The following is a 13097-nucleotide window of genomic DNA, read 5'->3' on the forward strand; positions in this document are numbered from 1 at the left end:
AGGGGAAAACTGATGGAGAACTTTAAAATGAAGGGATCAGGCTGAACCTCAGGTTGGCAACCAGATAGATGTGTTGATATGCATCTGAGGTGATGCAATAGGAAATACACAGCACCTGTGGGGTATCACTGCCTTTAAAACAAAAACATTGAATTTGGATCTAGTCAAGCCTGTAGATTGAAATTGAAATATAAAGAAGCATCCCGACCCTTTTTGTTCATTTCTTACCTGTCTGTTAATTCTTTGGGGTAGCAGTTCAATGAATTAAAAGAGCTCAGACTTCTTACTAGCATGGTTTCCACTTTAGTCCTAGGTCTTCTCTGTGTTTGGAGGAGTAAGTTACTTTAAAGTAACTGTACTTCCTTACTTGGAATTACTGAGGGATAATATCTGTTATCTAATAGCCAATGCAGGGGACACAGTTTCAATCCCTGGTCCGGGAATATCCCACATGCCACGGAGCAACTAAGCCCGTGCGCCACAACTACTAAGCCCACACACTGCAAATACTGAAGCCCATGCACCTAGAGCCCGTGCTCTGCAACAAGAGAAGCCACAACAGTGAGAAGACCGTGCACCACAACTAGAGAAAGCCCGCACTCAGCAACAAAGACCCAACACAGCCAAAAATTTATTTTTTTTTAATCTAGCAGATTACCTGGCTTTTAGTTGACCCACTAGTAAATAGCAGTTATGTACTTTGTTTTCTATAAATGCTTTAACCCCTAGTAAATAGCAGTTACTTTGCTTTCTATAAATGCTTTAACCCAGGTGACTTCATGTTTTTTAAATTTTCCCAGTAATGTTGGTTGTTCCTCTTTAGGGCACCAGGAATTACAAAACTATCAAGAATTCTACATTTTTTTTTTTTTTTTTTTTTTTTTGCGGTACGTGGGACTCTCACTGTTGTGGCCTTTCCCGTTGCAGAGCACAGGCTCCGGACGCACAGGCTCAGTGGCCATGGCTCACGGGACTAGCTGCTCCACGGCATGTGGCATCTTCCCGGAGTGGGGCACAAACCCGCGTCCCGTGCATCGACAGGCAGACTCTCAACTACTGCACCACCAGGGAAGCCCAAGAATTCTAGTTTTGACTCCCTATCATAGCAGTTTTTATTGTGACATTTCACTGAAACTGGAAGGGGGAATAGAATTTTCAAAGAATTTTCAAAGAATTTTTCCTTTTTTAACCAATCAAGAATGGTCAACTATTCAGATATATTTTCTTATATTCACTCCTTTCCTGGTTTTAGTTTGTTTTTAAACGTTGCAATTCTGGGGAGAAGTTATATATAATTAAAAGACTTTAGCATAGATTTAATTGTAAAGGGACAATTTGTGGTCCCTTTGGGATATTTAATCCTAAATCCTAAATATCCCAAAGGAGCAGACACCTCATAGGTCTAGTTCTTTAGATACTATCAACAGCAGTTACATGTAATGAGATTAAAGATTAATTGTAGATTTGGAGGAGTTCCCATGCACCCCCTCCTCCCAGTGACTTAAAATGTTTCCCATTACAAATATAAATGAAAATTAAGGTTTTTTTAACTTAAAAAAAAAAACAGTGCTCCTTTTTTTTTATCATGAGCTTTGAATTTTATTTTTATTGAAGTATTAGTTTCAGGTATACAGCAAAGTGATTCAGTAATATATATATACATATATATGTGTGTATATATATATATATATTCCTTTTCAGATTCTTTTCCATTATAGGTTACTACAAGATATTGAATATAGTTCGCAGTGCTATACAGTAGGTCTTTGTCATTTATTTTATATATAGTAGTGTGTATCTGTTAATCCCAAACTCCTAATTTATCCCTACCCCACTTCCCCTTTGGTAACCATTTATTTTCTATGTCTGTGAGTCTATTTCTGTTTTGTACATAAGTTCATTTGTATCATCTTTTTAGATTCCACATATAAGTGATATCAAGATATTTTTCTTTGACTTATTCACTGAGTATGATAACCTCTAGGTCCATCCATGTTGCTGCAAATGCCATTTTTCATTCCTTTTTCATGGCTGAGTAATATTCTAGTGTGTGTGTGTGTGTGTGTGTGTGTGTGTGTGTGTGTGTGTGTGTGTATCCATTCATCTGTCGATGGACACTTTGGTTGCTTCCATGTCTTGGCTATTGTAAATAGTGATGCTATGAACATTGGGGTGCATGTATCCTTTCAAATTAGAATTCCTTTTCATCTTTTCTGGGTATATGCCCAGGAGTGGGATTGCTGGATCATATGGTAGTTCTAGTTTAGTTTTTTGAGAAACCTCCATGCTGATTTCCATAGTGGTTGCACCAAATTATGTTCCCACCAACAGTGTAGAAGGGTTCCCTTTTCTCCACACCCTCTCCAGCATTTATTTTTTGTAAACTTTTTGATGATGGCAATTCTGACTGGTGGAGGTGATACCTCAGTAGTTTTGATTTGCGTTTCTCTAATAATTAGCAATGCTGAGCATCTTTTTGTGTGCCTCTTGGCCATCTGGATGTCTTCTTTGGAGAAATGTCTATGTAGGTCCATTTTTTGATTGGGTAGTTGGGTTTTTTGTTATTGAGTTGTACGAGCTGTTTGTATATTTTGAAAATTAAGCCCTTGTTGGTCACATCATTTGCAAATATTTTCTCCTAGTCCATAGGTTGTAGTTTTGTTTTGTTTATGGTTTCCTTTGCTGTGCAAAAGCTTATAAGTTTGATTAGGTCCCATTTGTTTATTTTTGCTTTTATTTCTTTTGCCTTGGGAGGCTGTCCTAAGAAAACATTGCTATGATTTATGTCAGAGAATGTTTTGCCTATGTTCTCTTGTAGGAGTTTTATGGTGTCATGTCTTATATTTAAGTCTTTAAGCTATTTTGAGTTTATTTTTTTGTATAGTGTGAGGGAGTGTTCTAACTTCATTGATTTACATGCAGCTGACTGTCTAGCTTTCCCAACACCACTTGCTGAAGAGACTGCCTTTTCTCCATTGTATATTCTTGCCTCCTTTGTCGAAGATTAATTGACCATAAGTGGGTGGGTTTATTTCTGGGCTCTGTATTCTGTTCCATTGATCCATGTCTTTTTTTGTGCCCATACCACACTGTTTGGATTACTGTAGCTTTTGTAGTATTGTCTGAATTCTGGGAGGGTTATGCCTCCAGCTTTGTTCTTTTTCCTCAGGATTGCTTTGGCAAATCTGGGTCTTTTGTGGTTCTGTATAAATTGTAGGATTATTTATTCTAATTCTGTGAAAAATGTCATGGGTAATTTGACAGGGCTCGCATTAAATCTGTAGATTGGTTTGGGTAGTATGGACATTTGAACAATATTAATTCTTCCACTTTGAGAACATGGGATATCTTTCCATTTCGTTGAGTCATCTTCAGTTTCTTTTATCAATGTTTCACAGTTCTCAGCAAATACGTTTTTCACCTCCTTGGTCAGGTTTATTCCTAGGTTTTTTGTTTTTTGTTTTTGATGTGATTATAAAATGAATTGGTTTTTTACTTACTCTTTCTGATATGTCATTATTACTGTAAAGAAGTGCAACAGGTTTCTGTATGTTAATCTTATATCCTGCTACCTTGCTGAATTCATTTATCAGTTCTAATAGCATTTGTGTGGAGTCTTTATGGTTTTCTATATAGAGTATCATTGTCATCTGCATATAATGACAGTTTTCCCTCTTCCCTTCCAATTTAGATACCTTTTTAAAAAGAACCCAGTGCTTTTAAACACTGCTGGATTTACTCTTAACTAAAGGCAACATGGGTAGGTACAGTTTTGAGAATGATTGATAATAACCAGCCTAAATGATTAGAGCATGTCATTAATAGAGGAGTTTAATTTTTAAAGATCTTGCTATTATTTTTTTAATATTTTCCCCATTATTTTTAGGAACATTTAAGTTATGTTGTGTGTCCTCACAATAATTGCACACGTGAGAACAATATGACTTGTGTGACAATGCTTGCCTGCAGAGTCAGATTGAATTTAGACCCTGGGATTCCCTGTATAGGTAGACAAATTAGGTATTCTCTGTAGTCTCATCTATGAGTTGAAATACTAATACTTAACTTCCCAAGAGTGGTTGTGAGGATTAAATAAGGGAATTTATATAAAGTAGCTGTTATTTTCACCATTTCTTGATGTATACCCTATATTCTTGATTTATACAGTATTCTATAGTCTATAAATGATTTTCCTATCCTTTTGGTTTTAGTCCTGTAGGAACCATATGAAATGAGCACAAATAGATACTATTTCCATTTGTATGTTACCATGGTACATCTTTTTTCCATCCATTTATTTATTTATTTATCTATGAAGTGTTTTATGTAGGAAGTATATATTTGGGTCTTGCATTTTTATCTAATCTGACAATCTTTTTTTAAAAACATCTTTATTGGAGTATAATTGCTTTACAATGGTGTGTTAGTTTCTGCTGTATAACAAAGTGAATCAGTTATACATATACATACATCCCCATATCTCTTCCCTCTTGCGTCTCCCTCCCTCCCATCCTCCCTATCCCAGCCCTCTAGGTGGTCACAAAGCACTGATCTGATCTCCCTGTGCTATGTGGCTGCTTCCCACTAGCTATCTATTTTACATTTTGTAGTGTATATATGTCCATGCCACTCTCTCACTCTGTCCCAGCTTACCCTTCCCCCTCCCCATATCCTCAAGTTCATTCTCTAGTAGGTCTGCATCTTTATTCCCATCTTGCCCATAGGTTCTTCATGACCATTTTTTATTTTTTTTTAGATTCCATATATATGTGTTAGCATATGGTATTTGTTTTCTCCTTCTGACTTACTTCACTCTGTATGACAGACTCTAGGTCCATCCACCTCACTACAAATAACTCAATGTCATTTCTTTTTATGGCTAAGTAATATTCCATTGTATATATGTGCCACAATCTTTGCCTGTTAGTTGTGTTTAGACCATTTATATTTAATGGGATTTTTGATATTTGGGGGTTTAGATTACCATCTTCCTATTTTTTTTATTTTTCCCATTTCTTCCCATTTTCCTTTTTCTGCTTTATTTTGAACTGAGTATTTTTCATAATTCTACTTTATTAGCTGGTTTATTAGCTAAACCGTGTGTATGTGTTTGTGTATGTGTGTGTGTGTGTGTGTGTGTGTGTGTGTGTTTAGCATGTGCTTTAGAGTTTGTAGTATACATCCTTATCACAGTATGCTTGTAATTGACATTATACTATGTCACATACAGTAAAAGAATCTTGTAACAGTACACTACCATTTTCCCCTCCTGGGCTTTATACCATTTTGCCATACATTTTACTTAGCCATATGTTAAAACCCTGCAATACATTGTTATTTTTGCCTTAAGCCATCTATTATCTTTTAAAGAGATAATACATGTTCTTTTTTTTCTTTTTTTTCAAGCTTTTTCCTTCTGTTTCATTTTAGATAGTTTCTACTGCTATATTTTCCTTTTCTAAAATATATATATTTATTTATTTGGCAGTGTTGGATCTCCATTGCTGTGCACGGGCTTTCTCCATTTGCCATGAGCGGGGGTTACTCTTCGTTGCAGTGTGCGGGCTTCTCATTGCGGTGGCTTCTCTTGTTGCAGAGCATGGGCTCTAGGTGCACGGGCTTCAGTAGTTGTGGCTCATGGGCTCTAGAGTGCAGGCTCAGGAGTTGTGATGCACGGGTTTAGTTGCTCCATGGCATGTGGGATCTTCCCGGACTAGGGCTTGAACCTGTGTCCCCCGCATTGGCAGGTGGATTCTTAGTCACTGAGCCACCAGGGTAGTCCCATCTACTGCAACTATGTTAATCTCCTGCCGTGTCTAACCTACCTTTAATCCCATAGAGTTTAATTTTCATCTCAACATTGTCATTTTAGCCTCTAGATTAGACTTTTTTTTTTTTTTTTTTTCCCGTATGCGGGCCTCTCACTGTTGTGGCCTCTCCCGTTGCGGAGCACAGGCTCCGGACGCACAGGCCCAGCGGCCATGGCTCACGGGCCCAGCCGCTCCGCGGCATATGGGATCCTCCCAGACCGGGGCACGAACCCACATCCCCTGCATCGGCAGGCGGACTCTCAACCACTGCGCCACCAGGGAGGCCCTAGATTAGACTTTTAACAAAAATCTTTTGTCTCTACTTAACATGTTCAGTCTCTCCTCTTAGTTCCTTGAACATATAGAATACAGGTATAACCTTTAATATCCTTATCTGCTAATGCTATCATCTGTTTCATTTCTGAGGTGGTTTTGATTGATTGCTTTTTCTCCTATCATGGGTCATATTTTCTTGCTGTTTTGTGTGCCTGGTAATTTTGGCTTTTTGTTTTACCTTGTTGGTTATTGGGTATTTTTATATTCACTTGAGCTTTATTATGGAACATGATTAAATTACTTGAATCATTTTGATCTTTTCAGGTTTGGGGTTTAAGCTTTATTAGGCAGGACGAGAGCAGCATTTAGTCTAGGGCTAGTTTATGCCCACTGTTGATGCAAAATCTTTTGAGTACTCTACCCAACGCCCTCTGAATTAGAAGGTTTTCCATGCTGGCTGGTGGGAAGAAGAGCTCTCCCTGGCCTGTGGGCTGTGGGGATTGCTTCCTCTCTAATTAGAGTCTCATCCTTTTGAGTGGTTCTGTCCTGGCCCCAGTAGTTTCCTCACAAATGTGATGATCTCAGGCGGAGAGTTCTCTTTCTGTGTGCAGCTCTGCTCTCCAGTCCTCTACCCTGCAAATTCTAACTGCCTCAGCTTCTTTGGACTTGCAGCTCCTTCACCTTAGGGTGGCTCTGCCTGGGTCCCCCTTCCTGCACTGTGGCCTGAAAACATCTCTCCATAGAGTAAGGTGGGACAATCCTTGGGCTCACTTCATTTTTCCACCATCTCCCAAGGGTCACTGTCCCTCATTGCCTGATGTCCAGTATCTTGAAAACTGCCGTTTCATAGAGTTTGTTTAGTTTTCTAGTTTCAGATTGAGTAAGTCTAGTCCCTGTTGGTATATCCATTTTGCAAACTAGAAAACTGGGGGTCTGAAATAGTAAGTAGCTGTGAGCTATTAGTGGAACCACAACTGGAATCTAGGCATTATACATCAATACCTGATGCTTTTTCCACAATATCATACTGCCTTTTCTAAGTAACAATTTCCTCATGGAATTGAAACTTATCCTTTTAAGACTTAAAGCTTAATTTGAACCATTTTTGTTGGAAATTTTTAAAAAATGTTTAAGTACCCCTGCCTTCTTAAACAGAGCATTTTGAATATATCTGAACCTCTTCTTTATCAACATTATTTATAATCTTATACAGTGGTTATCAACCCTATCTGACCCAAGTAATCCCTTTTTAATAAAATATTTTATAATGCCCTTTTATTCTGAAGAGTCTGAGTCCTTGACAATCCTCAGGCTGGGTTGCTGCACTTGCTATTTACAGTTAGGATGGGCAAAGGAGTGCCAGAAGGTGCCTGGCATATTCCTCCCTGTCCCCACTGTATAAAAGCAGCCTCCTCTCCCTACTGTGGAGGGTCAGGTACTCCTGCCAAAATGGTGACTCTTAGACTTCAGGTCCCTGGACACAGAGTTCAAAGTGCCCTGGGGGGCAGCCATAGCTTGTAGTTGAACGGACCCTTGCTGTGTGCCCTTGCAAGTGTAACACTCTTGAGAAGTAGGACCTCCAATCCTGCAAGGCTCAGCTTTGTGAGGACAGCAAGCACAAAATCCCCCAGTGAGTCACGGGACGTGATGGTGAGTGGAGCTACTCTTGCTTCTACCCCGTGGTTCCTGGACCCATGCATTATTGGAAAAAAGTGTCATGTAGAGGTCCCTCTTTTTTTTTTTCTTTCTTTTTTTTGCGGTACGCGGGCCTCTCACTGCTTTGGCCTCTCCCATTGCAGAGCACAGGCTCCGGACGCGCAGGCTCAGCAGCCATTGCTCAGGGGCCCAGCCACTCTGCGGCATGTGGGATCTTCCCAGAGCGGGGCACAAACCCATGTCCCCTGCATCGGCAGGCAGACTCTCAACCACTGCACCACGAGGGAAGCCCGAGGTCCCTCATTTAATGCATATTCCACATCCTGAAAGATGGCACTGCAGTCTTTTAGCATATTGTCTCTGAATACTCTGAGTTGGTGCTTCACCTGTGCCTTCAAAAGGCAGTTCCAGTGTTCTGTGAGGCTGGCTGCTTCTGGCTGGTGCAGGATGTAATACAACCAGTGGATTCCATGGTCATGGGCTCACTCCCCCTCTTCCTCTGCTGTAAAGTGGGTTCCCTGGTCAGATGCTCTGTTATATAGGACTCCACACCTGTAGAATGGGGAATCTGTATGGATAGTGGTGCTGCCTGAGGCTCTGCAAACAGGGAAGACAAGCCCATACCTAGTATAGCTATCCACCCCTGTGAGGGACAAAGTGCCGGCCCTTCTGGGATGAAGGGAGTCCAAAGTAGTTGATTTGCCACCAAGTAGCCAGTTGGTCTCCCTGAGGACTAGTGCCTATCACTGACAGGTTAGCCATTTCAGAGGCAGCAGTAGCTAGATTGACCTTGGTAATCTGTATACATGTTAGGGAATGCAGTGGATTCCTGCCCACCTCCCAGATCTTCTCTCCACCACTCTGACTCAGCTCTCTGCCCTTAGGAGGCTGACCTCTTTGCATTGCATCATCTGGGCTCCCTTGCCCTGTAGGTTTGGTCGGTGGGAGGCCCAGCAGTTCAGAGAGTAAGAGGAGAGAGAGATTATCCCCCAGCTCCTTACCTTCCAAGCCATGGTTTTGCAGAGGTGGTATCCCTTGACCAAAGGCCACAGCTCCTGTTGAGCTGACCTTTGTTGAGCTCCGAGCATTCACAGGGTTCCCACACAGTTCCTTCTTCTCCCCCCTGTAGCTAGAGATGATAGTGGCCTCCCACTGTTTATACTCCAGAGTGCTTCTTCAACATCCCCTGTTGACTTCCCTTTATCTGCCCCAGCATGTAGACAGTCTCTACAATCAGACTGTCTTCAGTCTGAGGATGCCATCTGTTCCTTCCAGGACCCCAGCTTACAAAATAGAGTATTTTCTGCCTTGTCTTTTAAATTAAGCTGTAGACAGTAAACATATTTTCGCCTTTCCTTAATTCACTTGACAAATATTTGCCAGATCCTGTACTGCTCTTTGAGAAAACAGGGGTGAACAAGACAAATGGATAACTTTGTCTTGTTAATAAAAAGGTAACTTCAAACAGTGATAAATGATCTTCCTGAGTAATCCTTCTGAGGACTGCGAGTGAAGCCTCCTTAGATTGGACAGTCTGGGTAGGTCTTTTGGAGATAGTGAGGTTTAAGGACCTGAGGACCTTGACCTGAAGGAGGATCTTGCTCAGAGATCTGAGAGCAGGATATTCCAGATAGTGAGGCTGTAGGCAAGGGCAGAGGCCAAAGAGACCAAGGAGCTTGGCTTGTTTAATACACAGAAGCTTCTGGAATATGGTGAACAATACTTTACAGGTGATGGGCAATTTGCCTATGTGTTTGTAGCAAGAATGATGTGCCCACTTGTAACATGGTGTTGGCCTCTTTTCAAAGAAGACAATCCAGTTTGCTGAGCAAGTACTTTTCAGACAATTTATTGGGCATACGCTAGATCTTAGCAAGACCTATCTCTGTATAACCACTTAACTGTGACCCCAAGTTACCTAAGGTCACAGCTACAAAGTTGCAGAGGTGAGATGCCAACCATTTGTTTTATTCCAATCCTGGAGGTAACTTTCCCCTCCAAATTCAGGAGTTAAGGAGGAATATGTCAGCTGAAGGTCCTCAACCGCGTTCAGAGATAAGTAATCTATCCAAAGACGCTAATAAATCCAAAGATACCCAGAGAGTGGGAAGATATAACAGGTCTTGTTTTCAAAAACGGCTGTGGATTTGCCCAAATTACAAAGGTCCAAGCAAGTCTGTTGTTTTTATTTGATTATTACTGGAGTTAGTGGGAGAGTTATGTGGGACCCATTTTAGGATACAATATGCCTGGTAGGAATCTGAGCCAGCAGAGAATGTGCTTGACTTCCAGCCTTGCCCCCCTTTCTTGAAAAAGACTGTTCGGCCATTTGATTCTCATTCAGGCTTTCCTACTTTACCCCTGGGGTGTACATTTGCATCAGAATCGCAGTATAGGTTAAATGTGGTGCATACTAGATGATTATTTTTGGCCAAGTTGTGTTTCCACTACAGAATTAAGCCATCCGCTCATCAAAAGTTGGAGTTCTTTTCCCCTATCTTTTGCATTTGTTAAAGCCTACATTTTCTCAAATGAAAGACGTCTCTAGGTCAGGAACAAGGTCTTTCAATTTGTTTCCAGCACCGCATGTCTGGCACATAATAAATGGTGAGAGTATTAAATATTCTAAGAGGCATCCTTCCACTGGGCTCAATCCCGACCCTGACTGCGTCTGTAAGGATGAATGCACAAGAGGTCACTTTCCACCACCAAGCGGCGCTAGGGCACCATCTAGAAAGGATTCACTAAGTTTTCCACAGGGTTTGAAGTTTCGTACTTCAAAACTTGTGACACTTCAAAGTGTCAGGTTAATTCACAAGTCGAGGGGAATTTTCCCAACAAATGAATGATGCCGCAGCCAGGGGTAGGCTGCAGAAGGCGCTCTGAGTCTCTGGGTGCACCACAGACCTCTTGGGATCGCAGCTGGAACTCGGGCTGCGGAGTCGCAGAGGTGCATGCGCGGGAGTGGGTGCAGCCCGGCGTCCAGGTGAGGGCGGAGGTGCGTGCTGCGCGCGGGGTCAGCCAGGTACGCGCTGTGGGGCTCCGAGGAGCCAGCTCCGTTTCCGCCCCCGCCCCCTCGCCACGCAGTTCTGGCCTGGCCGCTCCTCGCCTGGGTGGGTCCCGGCCCCTCTTCTGGCAGGGTCTATTTGCATAGAGGAAACTGCCCAAAGTGGCCGCTGTGGAGGAGCTGGCGGCAGGGAAGGGGGCGTGCGCCGCGGTCCGCTGCTGCCTGGAGGCCAAGCCCCGTGCCGGGCCGACCTCGTTCCTCGGGCTCTCCAGCACGCTCAGCCAGCGACCCCGGCTCTGTGCACCGTCCTCTCTGAGAGTCCACCCGCGATGAGCTCACCATGAGTCCAGGCCAGGGCGCCGGCGGCGACGCGCGGAAGGGCTGCCGGACGGGCGGCGGCGGTGCGCAGCTCCCCGCGACAGCAGCCGGGGCCTGGGCGGTGAGCGCGTTGTGCTTGCCGCTCTCCGCCGGCTCAGCGGTCGCCTGCCTGCTGCTGGGCGTCCAGGCCGCCACGCTGCAGGGCCGGGTGGCGGCGCTCGAGGAAGAGCGGGAGCTGCTGTGGCGCGTGGGGTCGCCGGACACCATGGTCGCCTGGGCCGAGCCGCAACTGGAGCACCTGCTGCGCGAGGTAAGTCGCTGAGCGCGGGGCTGGGATTGTCCGTGCACCGGGAGCCGTCGCGGTGCGGAGCGGCCGCCGGCCAGCCGTGAGCGCCTGAGTCCGTCCGAGCAGCCTGCGCGGGGTCGGGGGTGGGGTGGGGTGGGGAGGGAGGCTGGGGTGCTGGCGGCCGAGGGGTCCTGCTGTCCCTGCTCCAGCCTCAGGGTCGGCCTACGTGAAAAACAACCTAGAAGGGCTGTTTCGGGGACGAGCAGGGGGAGGAAGAGGAAAGACTGCGGGCTTTGAAATAACAGATCTGGGGGCGAGTCTCCACAGGTGTGTGCACTCGGACCGGTGGCTTCCCGCCAGCATTAAGGGCCTGCCTTCCTACCTGTGCCGGGATAATGAAGAAGCTCTTGCGGGAAGTGTGTGGTGACTTCTGTCACTGGTAGCAGCTATAGTTCCCAACGCTGATATACCTGCAGAGGTGTGGGGCCCCCAGCAGACCGGAGGTTTCCTGGTGGCAGGAAACCTCAGTCAGAACCTGGCCGGGGCCCTTGGAGGCACATGGTCAATCCAACCTGCCCTGTCCAGCCTACGGCCCCTCAGGAAATTGTTTCAGAACAGCTCCATCTTGGAGATGCTGTGCTGTGCTTGGGGTTGCTTGGGCTCAGCGCTCACCCAGGGCAACCCAGACCTGAGGGGGTGCCAACATCAGCTTGGCAGGGTGAGGGGAATCAAAAACAGTCCGGGCCAAAAAATACAGACTCTGGATTCGGTCGACGCCACCTAGGCGATGCCACCTGGGCATTGTGGACCCAGCAGATGCTGAGTTTCCTTGCTGGAAGCATCATATGAGACTCTCGGACACTTCTGTTAAGGTTGCTGCTATGTGTCTTCAAAGCAGGAGCCACATTTGGGACTTCAAATCTCTCACCCATCATGCTGATCAAAACCTCCAGCAGGGCACCTCCCCATAGAACAGTGGTGGTAGACTGGCCAGAGTGCCCCTGTTTGTGCTGGCCTCCCTTGCCTGAGCCATCCTCTTCTTCCTAGGAAAGGCAGCTACCCCAAGGTGGCAAGCATACTCCCCAAAGGCGCATCCTCAACTGTAGTATGAATAGCACCACAGTGTTTCAAGGTAGAGGAGAGGATGGGCAGGGCTGTTACTACCATTTCCCCTGAGCTGTGCCCAGCTGTGATCTTTATTACTGTAGCTGTGTATCCATTTTTGAGTTAATTTGGATTCTTTAAGGTGAATGGGAGAAGACTGTACCATGCCTTTGTGTTCACCATACCTATTTCTTAGTCACTTTAATTGAAGCCAGTATCACATCTCTTCTAATTTGGTTTTGGGCAAAATTGCTGCTTCATGAAATGATTTCCTATGTTCCTCTTGAAAGTGCCTGCAGACTTTAGAAATCTCTCTGGAGCCCTGCTGGCAACTCCTGGTGATGTTTTCATAATTGCAGCCCATTACCTTTAGGCAAGTCCTTAGAGACAAGGATGTTGAATTGATTTATGGAGGGCCAGTAAATTTTCTCCCTGTTAGTGATATAACTGAGGCTGTTCTTTCGAATGCGGGGCCCCTTTTACTTAATAAAAAATAAACTGCAAGCTTTGATTGAGTAAATCAGAAATCCCAGTAAAACCTTTTAGAAGGAACTTGCAAATTGTGTCCATTAATAGGGAGGGGAGTCCTGGGAAAGCAGCCACTGCTGAGATTTTCAAGTCCTGAACTATGCAGATCATA

Source organism: Mesoplodon mirus (genome assembly GCF_964341445.2).
Source record: "Mesoplodon mirus genome assembly, chromosome: 5".
NCBI lineage: Eukaryota > Metazoa > Chordata > Mammalia > Artiodactyla > Ziphiidae > Mesoplodon > Mesoplodon mirus.